Source organism: Leopardus geoffroyi, chromosome A1 (genome assembly GCF_018350155.1).
Source record: "Leopardus geoffroyi isolate Oge1 chromosome A1, O.geoffroyi_Oge1_pat1.0, whole genome shotgun sequence".
Taxonomy (NCBI): Eukaryota; Metazoa; Chordata; class Mammalia; order Carnivora; family Felidae; genus Leopardus; species Leopardus geoffroyi.
Genome location: NC_059326.1, coordinates 7,360,311 through 7,374,994, shown reverse-complemented (window position 1 = coordinate 7,374,994; position 14,684 = coordinate 7,360,311).

Here is a 14,684-nt window from a genome sequence, read left to right as displayed (position 1 = left end):
AAGAAGATGTAAATGAACAAAACAAAACAAGAGCTCTAACTGGTGACCTTGGGGTTCCAGTAATGAATATGTAGAGTTTTTTTTTTTTTTTTTTTTTTTTAGTATTTGTAATAAGTAGAGACTCAAAAAGCTTGCTTTCTCCTTTGATAACATGTGTATTTTGGGAGGGAAAGAAGGAGAAACATTATGAAGTTTTTTCCCCCTTCTTTCTTCTCTTTTTCCTGCTTTACTCCCACTTTCCTCAAACTCCTCCTTTTCCTTCCCCTAATTGTCATCACCACCGCCATCATCGTAATCGTCACCATCTTTACCATTGTCACAGGTTTAGTGGAAGGCACCAAAGCTTTGGAGAACGTTGAGGTTTAGCCCACACTTATATTAGCGCAGGAAGCAGAAACCACTCCAGCCGTGTGATACCGTAAGGGCAGAATTTAACACAGGTTAGGAAGTGGACTCTTGGTTAGGCCTTCCGTGAGTTCAAAAATGCCTAACTAGCCTGCCACAATTAGGAAGACAGCCAGGATGCTGCCACAGGAACAGCTGAGCTCCAGTGTATGTCACAGTCATGGATGTGGTCTGGGGTTAGGGTGGGTTCTATCATTTCTTTTAAAGCTGGTGACCACTGGAAAGCGACCGTAGAAACGCCCCCAATTTTCCACAACCTTCCTTGCTAGGAGCAGCAGCTGGCAGCAGGAAGATGGGCTCGTGGAGAGACCATTTTCCACGGGTCTCTTGCATCTTGACACCTTGTAGATGTATTGTCTGCTTGGTTCTAGACTGTCTTTTCGAGGCTGCTCCCATAGAAAATAGCTTTGGAGATAGAACATCCCCCTCCAAAGCAATGGGCAGGCTCGCCTACTATCCACTGGAAAAGATTTGGGTTTGGGGCACCTGGGTGGCTCAGCCAGTTAAGCATCTGACTCTTGGTTTCAGCTCAGGTCATCATCTCACAGTTCGTGGGTTCGAGCCCTGTATCGGGCTCTGCGCTGATAGCAGGGAGCCTGGTGGGATTCTCTCTCCCTCTCTCTCTGCCCCTCCCCAGCGCTCTCTCTCTCTCAAAATAATAAATAAACATCCAAACAAAAATTTCGAAGGGGCACATGGGTGGCTCAGTCGGTGGAGCGTCCGACTTCGGCTCAGGTCATGGCCTCACGGCTCGTGAGTTCGAGCCCCACGTTGGGCTCTGTGCCGACAGCTCGGAGCCTGGAGCCTGGAGCCTGCTTTGGATTCTGTCTCTCTCTCTCTCTCTCTCTCTCTCTCTCTCTCTCTCCCCCTCCCCCACTTGCACTCGTTTGCTCTCTCTCTCTCTCTCTCAACAATAAATAAGCATTAAAAAAATCTTGTAACTTACAAAAAGGTTTGGATTCTCCTGTGTATGCAGGGGTCACTTGGCCCTCTTCGTGTTGCCCTGGGGTAACTGAACTTTAAGGAACCGGCACAAGAAAATGCTGACAGTCTGGCTGCTGCTCTGCTGTCAGTAATAGGTCCGTTGTCTCCCACCCGAGAGTCTCCTGTCTTCTCCCAGCACCAATGACACTGGGGTAGACGAACTCGTTAGCTTGCGTGTAGAGCAAAACCTCGGCCCCTTCACAGTTCTTGACAAGTCTCCCCTTGCTTCTGTCTTCCAGACGGTGAAGAAGCACATTTAATTTCTGGAACCTTATAGGTGACCTAATCCTTGGCTGCAAGAGAGTCTGAACCACGGGGGTTTAACTTTCCTTCCTCTGTAGCGCAGAAATGCACGGTGTGGACCGCACTTCCCTCTGGGGGTCTGTCATCTAGGTGGCATTTATAACGATAGCCACCATGTCCTGGGCTTCCGCGTCACTGGGCACCGTGATGGGTGGGTTACACAAGTCATTGTGGATCCGCACAACCGTCCCACAAGACAGATAGTAGTTCACTCCTTTCCTTTTTGGAGAAATTCCACAGGGATTCAGAGACGTGCAGGGGCCATCCAACTCCAAGCGGCTGAGTCAGAATCAGGCTTGGGCCTGCCTGACTCCACCTGCCTGGCTCCGTTCGCTCCTCAGTGGTGCTGTCACAGTGTAGCAGGAGGTGGTAAGTGCCAGGGCAGTCGTGGTGAAAGTTTGATTTCCGGAAGCATTCCGAGAAGAGCTGGCGCTAGCTATCCTGGGGCAGGGAGAGGGAGGGAAGGCTCGAGGCGGGTCTTTCGGGAAGAGTAGGACTTAGACGAATGGGGTGCACAGGGGTGGGTGAGATGGGGAAGAGAGAGAAGCTGGGAAGGACAGCATGAGAAGCACAAAAGTGTGTGTTGGGGAGATGGCGAATCTCCTCGGGGTAGAGGAAGTGGAAAGGTCTCACGTAAAGGCTGGTGAGTTCCAGAATAAGACTTGATCTTACAGGTCATGGCAGGAATAGCAAATTGCCACCACATGTGATAGGGGAAAATCTGTTATGGCCGATGGGACTGATAACGGAAATTCCGGTCCCCAACTGAAGACTCCCCTTCCGGGTTCTTCTTCCCACCCCGCTTGCCACGCGTGAGCGCCAGATTACTACTAATGCGGAATGCAGAAGTCACAGACTATAAATCGTTCCCTCTGCTTACGCTGGAGACCTCGGCGTAAGGCTCAACCTCTGGAGAGTTACCTCCTCTGAACCTGCTGGTGTGAAATAAACCTCCCGCCTCCCAAGATCTCCGAGGGCCGCTTGGTTCTTCCGCCGGGGGATCCAGACCAGGTTCCGTCACGCGTGGCTCCCACTGCCTTCTCTCTTCCACTGACTTCTCTTGCAAGCCAAGTGATTCCTGGGAAAGAGAGCAGCTCCCCATTTCTCGCAGCCAAGCAGTTCCGGGAGGGGTGGATGGCTGCCGGCTCAGCCCTCACTGCAGCCTGTCTCTGAAGGCCAGGGAGCCAGCCTCTTCCCCAAATTCTCCAGTGCAGGACCAGCAGAAGGAAGGCGTTAGCATAAAACGGAGAGGGAGCATGGAACGCAGCTCACATTAGCAGACAATATTGCTTTGATTGCAGACAACACGCATGAATTGAATTGATAAAGGAATCTTCCCATCAAAGCCAGAAATGAGTGGAAATTAACTTTAACAAAGTAAGCAACTGTGCTCAAGAGACCGAGGGAAGAAACCTGCCGCATACTTTGTCCATGTCAGAGACTTCGAGGAGCAAAGTGTTCAGGCCCATCAGCGAGCGCAAGGGTGATTAATAAACACTTACGCGGACATTCATCTGACGGGCGACTGACAAAGCCCCACAATGATGGGGAGAAGGGGCATTTCTTCTTGATGGATGTATCTGAAATGCTCATTTACTCCTTTTTGATGGATTTAAATGTCCAGGTATTCTCTCTCCACAGAAATTGATTTCTGAAATGGTGCTGGGTTAAAAATAAGGGCCAGAAATTTAACTACATCGCCGTGGCAGAAAATGTATTCGGCCCCGTCATCAATGCATAGATTGAAATGTGCGGTAGTTTAACGGGGGTTTGCAGGGGGCGGCGTGGGGGAGGGCTGCTTATTCGTTTTTAAAGTATGAAGGGAGAGACGGCTACTGAATCACTTCGCCTGAGATTGCGTAAACAGCATTAGAGACTAAACGCTAGCCTTTTTCTCCCCAGTCCGAGACGGTTGAAAAATGATCTATTGGAAACCAGTTCTCAGAGAATAGGCTTCCATTTGGACTTACTAAGATTTGCATCGGCTCTGAATTTTCCAACGGAGGAGGCGCGAATGTGGCCGCAGAAGACCGATGAACGTGGTTTCCAGAAGGCAGAGAAGCTCCCGTATTCGGGCCCCCATCCGCTCTCCTCTTCCCAGATGACAAGGCAGGGTTGGGTCTGCCGGATCGCGTTAACCCGCCATCGGTCCCATCATCCCTTTCTCCTGCCTGTGAAGCTCTGCCCCACGCGGGCTCCTGGCATTCCCCTTGGAAGTGCCCTTTGTCTGCTCCAGGCAAGACCTTGCAGAAGTGTGTGTCTGAGACAGGGAGCCCTGTTGGTTTTGCAGTGGTGCAGTTTCGACCCACGCCAATGGTATGACGATGCGAAAGGTATTGTCAGGTACAAGTCTCCCTGGAAGAGAGCCTCCAGTAGTCTCCAGACTCTCTAAGACAAGGCTTTGGGGGCTCTGTATAGGGCAACTGTAGTTGATTTCATCATTACCATTCCCAAAGACTCAGATACCATCCATGGTCTCATGAATCTTAAAGTAAAATAGAGGAGGCACTCTTAAAGGCCCTAAGACTCTATTTTCTGGAATGTATACCTGGGCACCAAAGCACGATTCATGGTCCCTACCAGCCCCACTCTCTCCCTGGAGGGGCCGAACAGACCGTAGTGGCCAGACTGTCTTCGGGCTTTTGGCTTTCATTGCTGAAAGAATCAAAAGAATTTGATAGAGTAAAGAATGTTCTCCAGTGCTCTAGAGGGTGGCACGGTATCTGTTAGGAATCCTCCCAGCCGCAAATGACAGATAATTTGACGAACAGTTTTTTCAACACACGGGACATATTTTTTCCTAAAAAGCAAGCAAACAAACAACCCCAGCCAGAAAAAACCTGGCTATGTAGCAACACTCTTAGGAGACCCAGGCTTTTCTTATCTTTCCTCTCTCCTCTTTCCTTGCCTCTTTCCTCTCTCTTTCCATCCCTAGTCTGTTGTCTTTTGTCTTTGTTTTGTCTTTTGTCATGTTGGCCCCTGCACGGTACACAGAAGGCTGCTATGTTCCAAACCTCCCATGCTCCAGGCAGGGAATAGTAGAAGACAGATGGACAAAGGATGGGCCTCTGCCTTTTCATCGGGACCCAAAACTTCCCGGGAGCTCCAGCCCTGTCAATTTCTGCTACATGCCACCCTTCCTGGAAGAGAGCCTGGGGAAAAGGGAGGAGGGTGGGGATCAGGTCAGCCAAGTACCAACAGCAGGGACCACACAACAGAGAATGAAGGGAGCACTTCTGAGACGGAAGCCGTGATCAGGGACATCTCGATCAGCTTGGGCTGCTATAACAAACACCATAGACCGGGGGTGCTGAAACAACACAAATTTATTTTCTCACGGTTCTGGAGGCTAGAAGTCCAAGAGCAGAGTGTCAACATGGTTAGGTTCCTGGTGAGTGCTCCCTTCCTGGACATCTTCTCGTGTCCTCACATTGTATGTCTCTCCCTTGAGCAGAGAGAGAGAAAAAAAGCAAGCTGTCTTCCTGTCTTACAGGGGCATTAATATGACCAACAGGGGTCCAGTTAATTACCACCCCAAGCCCCACTCCTATTACTATCATCTTAGAGGTTAGCATCCCAACATTTGGATTTGAGGGTAAGACACAAACATTTAGCCCAGAGAGGGATGATGAGGATTGTAAGGTAGGTTTTCAAAAATGTTTTTAATGTTTTGTTTATTTTTGAGGGAGACAGAGACAAAGTGCCAGCGGGGAAGGGGCAGAGAGAGAGGGAGACACAGAATCCAAAGCAGGTTCCAGGCTCTGAGCTGTCAGCACAGAGCCCGACGCGGGGCTTGAGCTCACGAACTGTGAGATCATGACCTGAGCCCAAGGCAGATGCTGGACCAACTGAGCCACCCAGGTGCCCCAAGGATTGTAAGGTAGGTTTTTCAGTGAGGCTGACCCAAGATTTGCCACCGCTGGGTCCTGACACCCTGCAGCCTACCAGGCTCACCTTTTCTTTTCATATTGGATTCTAATGGCTTGTCTCCCTGCCCCATCCCAGGAACCAGGGAGGTCCAGTGCCTCCCCAGCTTTCTGAGGATCCCTGCATCCTGCTTCCACAGAGGCCCTCCCCTCCTTTCTGCAGTATGACCTCTCCTGCTCCACTGTGTCCTTCCTCCTTTATTCTAGAAGGCACCATCAACACAGGGCTCTCACATGCCCTGATGTTCTCCTTCCAACTCATCAAAACCCAGGAGTATGCGAATATCTTTCATTCATTTCAGTTGGCTGGCGTTTACTTTAATCAACCTCTTGGCTAAGGAATTAAACGGTATTTAGGACAAAATCTTTCTCAGAATGGTGAGTCTGCATTTTTAAAGATCGTGTTCTGAAGGATGATTTACTTTTTTTTTTTCTTCATTTTTAATCTAATTCTCAAGGGCTTTTCTGAACAGAGTCTTTCACCTTGAGAAACATTTTTTTTTTTCATTGAGTGTTTTGGGCCGTTGTTTTTTTATTGTGAACTAAACAGTCTCTATTAACTGAGCACTCGCTAATCTCACCTATTTTAATGGACTTTAAGGTCATTCATTTCCTAAGACCCAACAGTCATAGTTCTTTAAAAGAGAGTGGAAAAGGCTGAAGTTGTTTTTGTTTCGTTTCGTTTTGTTTTGCCACCCATTGCAAATACGAAAACGAAACTTTTCTATTTTCTTTAGTAATAGCTAAGGGCAGAGACCACCCATTAACCTCCCTCCAGTAGGCACAATCAATGGAGATTTAGAGGTTTTTTTTTCCCCTTAGTCTAGACTCCTGTTTGGGAATGAATGTTAGATGTCAGAATGAGGCACATTTCCTGCAAAGGCCTAAGGACAAAGGGACCTGCTGATCGCCATCCATGTGACTCCGAGAAATGCCAGAGCTGGAGCTCAGGTTTGGGGCTCTGTCATGGCAGGAGGCAGTGATGGATGGGGTTCCAGTGTGAGGGTCTGAGCTGCCATGAATGAGACACTCCCGCTGTGCCTGCTGGGGGCCGAGTTTTCTCCACAGTCACAGTTGGCTGTCGAATCCCGTGCTGTTTCTATGACAGGCAGAACCGGGAGCTACTATTGACAGCACGTTGGGCCAGCGCAGGCCTGCATGTCTGAGCACCCTGAATTGGTTGGGGGGGGGGGCGGAGAGTCAGAGGACGTTCAGAATCAGGCCATCAGGGATTTGGTAGAGCTCTGGAATGAAGACGGGACACAAAGCTGCTTCCCTTTGATGGGGGGGGGGTACCCCCAAGGCAGCTGGGAGCTCATCTTGGGCATGCGGAAGTACAACCCTGAATGCTGTCACCTCCACGTCCTGCAGTACAGCCCTGGCTTCAGCTGAGCCCCCTCCAAAGAGGGAACTTGATGTTGAAAGCATGACGCTGCCCTTGGGGGGAGGGCGGGGGGCTCACCGCTAGGCTAAATCGTGTATGTCTAGATCGTCCGAGACTGTAGTGACTCGGAGAGGGGGTAACGGGGGAGATGCCCTTCAGCCCCAGGAGCCATAAAGATGCAGGTGTGCTTGGGACTCATTGGGAAAAGAGGGAACTGGGCAGATGAGGGAACCAAGATGGCAGCCGGGGCTGGAGACTGAGAGCCACACGCCTTTGTGTGGGTCATTCATTCACCCATTGAACAGTCAGTTCAACACCCATTAACTGGCACCGTCCTCGAAGCCGAGGTCACGTAGACGTGTCTAAGACACCATCCGCGCCGTCATGGAGACTTGCATATGTATAAGAAAGAAAGGGGGGCATGGGGAGCTCGTCAGGGTGGGTGCTTCTTGAACTGAGGTTTGGGCAGTGAGAAAATTTCACAGTAGCCATATTTAAGAAGTCAGGCAAAAACAAGTGAAGTTCATTTTGATAATCTATATCTTAAAACCCAAAGTATTATCATTTCAACATGTAACCAGTATAACATTATTAATGAGACATATTATGTTATTTTTCCAAGTCATAAACATCTGGTGGGTAGTTTGCACTCACCTGCACTGGAAGTGTTTCATAGCCACACGTGGCTAATGGTTCCTGTACTGGACAGCACATGTCTGTCCGAAGGGCAGACATGTGCACCTTCTCTGAGCACCTTCTGTGAGCCTTGGCTTCCTTATCTCCAAGATGGACATCGTAGCTCACCGGACAGGGCTGTTTGGAGAAGCACATGGGATAATATAGGAAAATGGCCTGTTGGGCAGGCTGGGGCGTGGATGTTGTCCCAAGAGCAAAGTGAGCGTCGTTGAAGGATTTCCAAAAGGGAATGGCAGGGTCAGTTTTGTGTTCTAGAAAGATATCCGGCTAGAGTGGGAAGAAAAACCAACCGGGGCAGAGTTGCCATAGACCAGGCAAAAGGAAATGCCCCCAAAGAGAACACTGTGCAAGTGTGTGTGCATGTGAGCATGTGAGAAAGAGAGGAAGGAGTGTATGTGCGTCTTTCTTGGGAAATGCAGTTCATAGCATCATTAGAAAGCAAGATACCTGGGACGCCTGGGTGGCTCAGTCGGTTAAGCGTCCAACTCTTGACTTCAGCTCAGATCATGAGCTCGCAGTCGTGGGATCGAGCCCTGCATCGGGCTCTGTGCGCCTAAGATTCTTTCTCTCCCTCTGCCCTTCTGTTGCTCTCTCCCTTTCTCTCTCTCTCTCTAGAAAGAAAGCAAGCAGAATTTCTCATAATAAATGTGGCTAATTTAACCGTGTTGTGTGTTTCTTGGTTTTCCATGCAGGCAACCTTCCAGTGCTAAGGTAGCGGACCTCCCCCTCCCCCTAGTCCAGTCAGAGGCTCTCTGGGCTCGAGCCCCTGGAGCTGCTGGTGGGAGCCAGCACAGGCAGCCAGGAGGTTGGCAGTGCACTCTTGCCTCTCCCTAGAACACCGGAAAGATCCCTGGATCTCAGGACAGGTGGAACTGGGTTTTCCCAGCCGCTGAGGCTTGGCTTTGAGCACCTTCTCTGAGCCTTGGCTTCCTTATCTCCAAGATGGACATCATTGTTCACCGGACAGGGCTGTTTGGAGAAGCACATGGGATAATATAGGAAAATGGCCTGGGACAGAGCCCCATTGATGGCTGCCACCCAGTGAACACTTGGGGCTGTCTGGGTCTCTTTCTATCACAGGCTCCCTTGCTGTGTCCAGCAACCTTGCTCCCCCTTCTCCTTTTAAAAGTTAGTGAATGGTGGCTGAGAAGTACTAAAGGGACCGGTGTGCAGTCATTATGTGCTTGTTTGCAGGCACACCATAAGTGGGAGTGCTCTGCCCTTCCCTTCCCTTCCCTCCGCTCCCCTCCTGTCTCCTCTCTTCTCCTCTCCTCTCCTCTCCTCTCCTTTCCTTTCCTTTCCTTTCCTTTCCTTTCCTTTCCTTTCCTTTCCTTTCCCAAAAGTCTGACTCTCTGCCCTTTCTGCTTATTTCCAGAATCCAGACTTCCGTCTCCTGCTTCTCAGCATATGCCAGCCTCAGTCTTCTCTGCAGGTGAGCATAACTGTAGCCGCCTCCTCTACGCTATGATGACGCTCACAACGTCAGGCCTGTGAAAGCTCTTTGTTGATTGCATATCACCAGAGAAAATTGCTCAGGGCCTGTCCTGTCCTGCAAGGACATCCAGGGTATGGTGTCTTGTCTTGGCAGGGCTGGGGGTGGTACAGGGTGGGGGAGATTTAGAAGAAGTTGGAGAGGCTGCAGGTCTCAGGGAGAGAGCGAGGGGTTGGAATGGTAAACACGCTTGCATATTTGTGGGTATGACTGTGTTCTGAATGATTAGAGAGCTGCTTTGGTGTGTGCGTGGCCATCTTCCTTTGTTCTCCCCTTGGGTTGGGTGGAATCAGTGATCATTACCACGCTTGTTGGAAGCATTGTTCTAACCGGGCCTTGGTGCCACACGGGTGCCCCAGACACTCAAGGTAAATGAGAGACCAAGGAAGCCCTTCTTGAATACAAAATTCGGTCCAGAGAAGTCTTGGAGATGGTCTGTTTACACAAGTGCCCATGAATGTAGGCAAGAAGCAAATTGCAAATCTCCTGCATCACCTGGGGCTACCACATGGAGCCTTTTGCGGAACTGGGTCTTTCTTGCGTCTTCAAGAGGGCACACGCATCTCTAGTCTGTTCTGAGAGGTGGCCATGCCGCCGAGGCTGACCTACTGATACTTGGACACACTTCTAAGAGCCCATCTGGCTTAGCAGCAGTTCTGTGTGTGAAGAAGCTTGGGACAGGCAGTCCTTTGGGTCTGGGTCAGGTGCAGGTTGCAGCATTATGAACAGTGTGACCTTGGGCAAGTCATTTACCTTCCCTAAGCCCCAGTGTTCTCAACTGCAAAGCAAAGCTAAAAATACTTGCTTTTCTGCATGAAAGGCATGCACAACACAAATGAAAGGCTGGGGAAGATGCTCAGCAAACAGAATCTCTGGGCCAATGTATGGTACTATTATAATCTGTTCCATAAGGGACTGTTCCAAATGCACTGCAGGACCCTGAGGAGGAAGCCTGAGATGATTGTGAGGGCTGGGCCCTGCTAGGGGCTCCCCACGAGTGCACCAGTGCCCAGAGCCCTGCATCTGGGTTGTGCTGACACAGTTGGCTCTGGTTGATGGCCCATGCATCACGCTCAAGCCTCTTGAGACCCCAGGCAAATCCAAGTCCCTATGGCCAAGGAATCTGGAGAACTTGGACTTCATCCAATTGCCAGTGGTTTCCAAAGGGCTCCACGCTGGTGAGCGCAAGTGGTACAAGGTCAAGAAGGGAAAGCAGACCAAGTCCCACAAGGTGATTGTCACCCAGGGCAAGCCTACTAATGACCTTGCAGGACTTATTTTCCTTCAGAGTTAATGACACTTGGGAGTTCTGATCCACGTTCCCAAAGCTCCCAGCAGGCTAATGCAAGAGGGTAGAATACTCACTCACTGGTTTACGGTGAAAACATAGCGGTCCAGCTGACCAGATCAACACAGAGTTTCATAGTAGATGAGCTATGCAAAAAGCAGAATCGTCAGAATTATCGGTATTGATATCCGAAGGTTATTTAGTGAGCTTGAAATTGGAACAAAGGGAATTGCTTAGCTGAACTGAATAATAGTATTAGGACAGATACACTCTTTTCCCTGGAAAATAATCCAGCCAGGGAATGAGACAGAGTCAAGTTCTTGGTCAAACTGCCCTATTTCCAAAAACTGGATGGGCACTCCCACCATTGGTCTAGGGACTTTTCTTTTTCCGACCTTCCGTGATCAACCCATCTGTCTTTTCATTGGCATTTTCTTTTTTTAGCTAAGGTTCCCATCCAATCAGCTTAGAATGGGATCCTGCAGGTCTGGGATCCACGGAGTTTCCAGGTCTCTGCCTCCACTTTGTGTTGATTGCACAGTTTACTTCTACGGAGCAGTCTTATTCCAGATTTCCAAGTGCTTTGGAAAGAGAGGCAGGTGGAGACTAGGCGGGGGGTGGGGGTGGAGTGCAATGATTCCAGGAGGTCCATCAGACTTGGAGTCAGATGCCTACCAGCCGCTGGGGACCCTGGACTCAGGCCTCAGCTCCCGACAAGAGTAACTGATTGTGGGGATGGTGGTCAGGTAAACAGATGGGTCAGGTCTCCAGTACAGCAGAGACACATGGCTCAGTCAGGAAAGCAAGGCAGAGACGTAGTCCTGAAGCCTGAACAGGCTGGAGAAGGCAGACAACAGCCTCTTGGCTTTTCTGTCTGCCCCCAGGGCTCACCAGTTACAGAGAGAGCCACAAAGCCAAAGCCGTGCTCCTGGGCACCGGGTTGGGTTGGTTCAGGGGCTGGGAGAGGTGGACCCTGCCTGTAGGTGGGCCTGTGGCCTGCAAGGGTCTGATACCCTCCGAAGCATGGCACCAAGGCTGGTAAGAAAGGTTTGGAGAGAGGGTGATGTCGGCAAATGTAGGGAGAACCAATGTCAATCTCATGGTCTCAGTGTATGTTCTCTGATTCGTTTTGGAAGACTGTTTGCCCCGTGAAAGTGAGATCAGTATCTCCTGGTGATTTCTCCTCCGTGCCCTAGGCTCACCCCTAGCAGCTGGCTTTTGGGACAGGCCTATGGAACCTTTCCCAGACCATGAACAACCACTTGTCACTTTTATCCGCACTGGGTCAAAGATCCTGTGCGAGGGTAAGTGGTTCCAAGCGCTAGCTGTAGACAGAGAAGTTGTTTGAATCCCAGCTCTGCCACCTGCTGGCTGTGGGACATTGTGCAAATTAGTTAACCTCTACACCTCCTCGGTTCCATCAAGGGTAAACTGGGAGTGTTCAATTTCCACCTCACCTGTTCATCATGAGGGTTGAGTGCCGGTTCCTGGCGTGAGCAGACTCTCAAGCAGTCTTCGTTGACTGACAAAACGAGGTGCTCCTTGTAAAGTTCTTAGGCAGTGAGTGACATAGAGCAAATGTTCAACAATCGTAAGTGTCCTGTGTAGGACCGCAGAGCTCAGGGCCCAGCCACGTGGGCCACCTGAGCCCACACGCACAGCCACCGAGAGGAGAGTGCCTATCTTTTGGTCCCTGGCCACATGCCCACAGCGTAAAGCTTCACGCTACACAACCAGAAGGCAACTTAAAATCGCGATGGCAGGGGCGCCTGGGTGGCTCAGCCGGTTAAGCATCTGACTTAGGCTCAGGTCATGATCTCATGGTTCGTGTGTTCAAGCCCCACATCGGGCCCTGTGCTGATAGCTCGGAGCCTGGAGCCTGCTTCGGATTCTGTGTCTCCCTCTCTCTCTCTGCCCCTTTCCCACTCATGGTCTGTCTTCCACTCTCTCAAAAATAAACAGATATTTAAAAAAATAGAATTGTGATGGCATTTTTTAAGTTCATTTATTTGTTTTGAGAGAGCGAGAGAGAGGGAGGGCACGAGTGACCGTGGGGGAGGGGCAGAGAGAGAGGGAGAGAGAGAGAATCCCAAGCAGGCTCCATGCTGTCAGCACAGAGCCCAATGCGTGGTTCCATCTCAAGAACCCGGAGATCATGACCTGAGCCAAAGCCAAGAGCCCGATGCTTAACCAACTGAGCCACCCAGGCGCCCCCATGATGGCTTGTTTATTTTTTGTTTTAATTTTTTTTTTCAACGTTTATTTTTATTTTGGGGACAGAGAGAGACAGAGCATGAACGGGGGAGGGGCAGAGAGAGAGGGAGACACAGAATCGGAAACAGGCTCCAGGCTCTGAGCCATCAGCCCAGAGCCCGACACGGGGCTCGAACTCACGGACCGCGAGATCGTGACCTGGCTGAAGTCGGATGCTTAACCGACTGCGCCACCCAGGCGCCCCATGATGGCTTGTTTAAAGTGCTTCTGGTCAGGAACCCACACCCATCCAGGGACAGTGCTCTCTTTTGCAGCCCCCCCCCCCCCCCCGCCTTCGGATGGGTATGAGTGTCCATAGAGGGCATGTGCCTTAACTCATGTTTCCGATGCAGCGTCTGAATTGGTACCCTCACAGAGAAGGCAACAAAGGTAGCCCACGTTATTTTCTTTTCTTGTGGCTAAAAGGATAGTGGCATATGTTCTCTTAGTGTGGTACAGACAGGCTTCGGAGCGTCTGTGAAACAGCCATTTCGCGTCTTGATGAGGCTTTATCTCCTCTGACGTGCGTGGAATCTGCACAGAATGCCCAAGATGAAATAAACAGCTGCTGCTTTCCTTGGGGTTCACTCTACCCAGCGCTGTACCCTCACCTCCAGCCTGGGGGTCCGTCTTGCTTCCACGTGACCCAAGTCCCCACCACATCTTCAAATGGCCTTCAGCCCGAGAACCAGCGAGGCCAGAGACAGGTGCAACTTTGGGATTTGCAGGGCCTGCGAGATGAAGGAAAAGACCCTCTGTCCGGCCAGCCTCCTCTGCCTGGTTAGACTTCCTCTGTGAGGAGCCACAAGCTCAGAGAAGTGGCTGTGATCTAGAGAGCTTGGTACCCAAGGGCTGCTTCGTCTGTCCATGTCATGGTGTAGGTCCGTCTGTGACTTCAGAGCTTGTTAGCGTCGCCCCCTCTGTGTTACACAGTGAGCAGAATTTGGGAGATGGCTCCTGGTTGGAAAGCAGCCTGCCTCAACTGTTTCGGACTGTGAGTTTCAGAGAACCTGGGTTTGACATCAGTTGTCCAGAAGGTGGCAGGTGCCATTGAGGGAAGGCTCAGGCAGGGTTTTATCTGTCCCACCCCGACTCCCGTCTCTGGCCCAGCAGAGTCAAGTGTGTGACTGAAAATAGTTTTGAAAAAATCACTTAAGCGCCAGCTCACCATCAAGCCAGGATCATGACTCCTCTGAAATGTCCAGCAAACAGAGATGGTTTCAGCTTCCAGTTACTTCTGGGGCAAGACCCCTAAAACGGTCCAGTCCTAAGTATTTTTTCAATGGCTTTGTCAATAGAGTCATTCGTTGTTGCTCAAGAAACCACATTGCCCACACCTGGCCTTGCAGAAGAAGCTGGAAGGAGCCATCACTCTCTCCCTGACCTCACTGCCAGACCAAGATCCAACTCCATTCAAGACCTGTGTCATCACCACTTACAGCGACAGCAACCGTGGAGCCCACTGAGTGTCTGCCGTGTGTGGGGCTCTTGCAGTCCTCACAACAACCCTGTGGTCAACATGGTTCTTCCCGTTTCACAAATGAGGAAATTGAGATCTAGAGACTTTTCATCACTGAACTAAGGCCTCCTGGCTGTCTCCTCTGCCCCCCGGTTCCCTTTCAAGGAAGTGTTGCCTGAAGGATAGGACGTGGATTGCTTCCCTCTCTACCCTATTTCCCCTCTTCTTGCTCTTTTCCTTCAAAAATAGTCATTGTGTGACACCTACGGGGTGTCACATACGGTCCCAAGCCCTGGGTATCCCAAGATGAGTAAGAAAGACTGCTTCTGGCCTTAAGGAGCATATTTAAGATGCTATTCCAATAGACAGTGATACATGCTGGGGCATCTGGGTGGCTCAGTTGGTTAAGCATCTGACTCTTGATCTCAGCTCAGGTCTTGATCTGAGGGTCATGAGTTCAAGCCCCACCTCGGGCTCTGTGCTGAGTGCGAAGT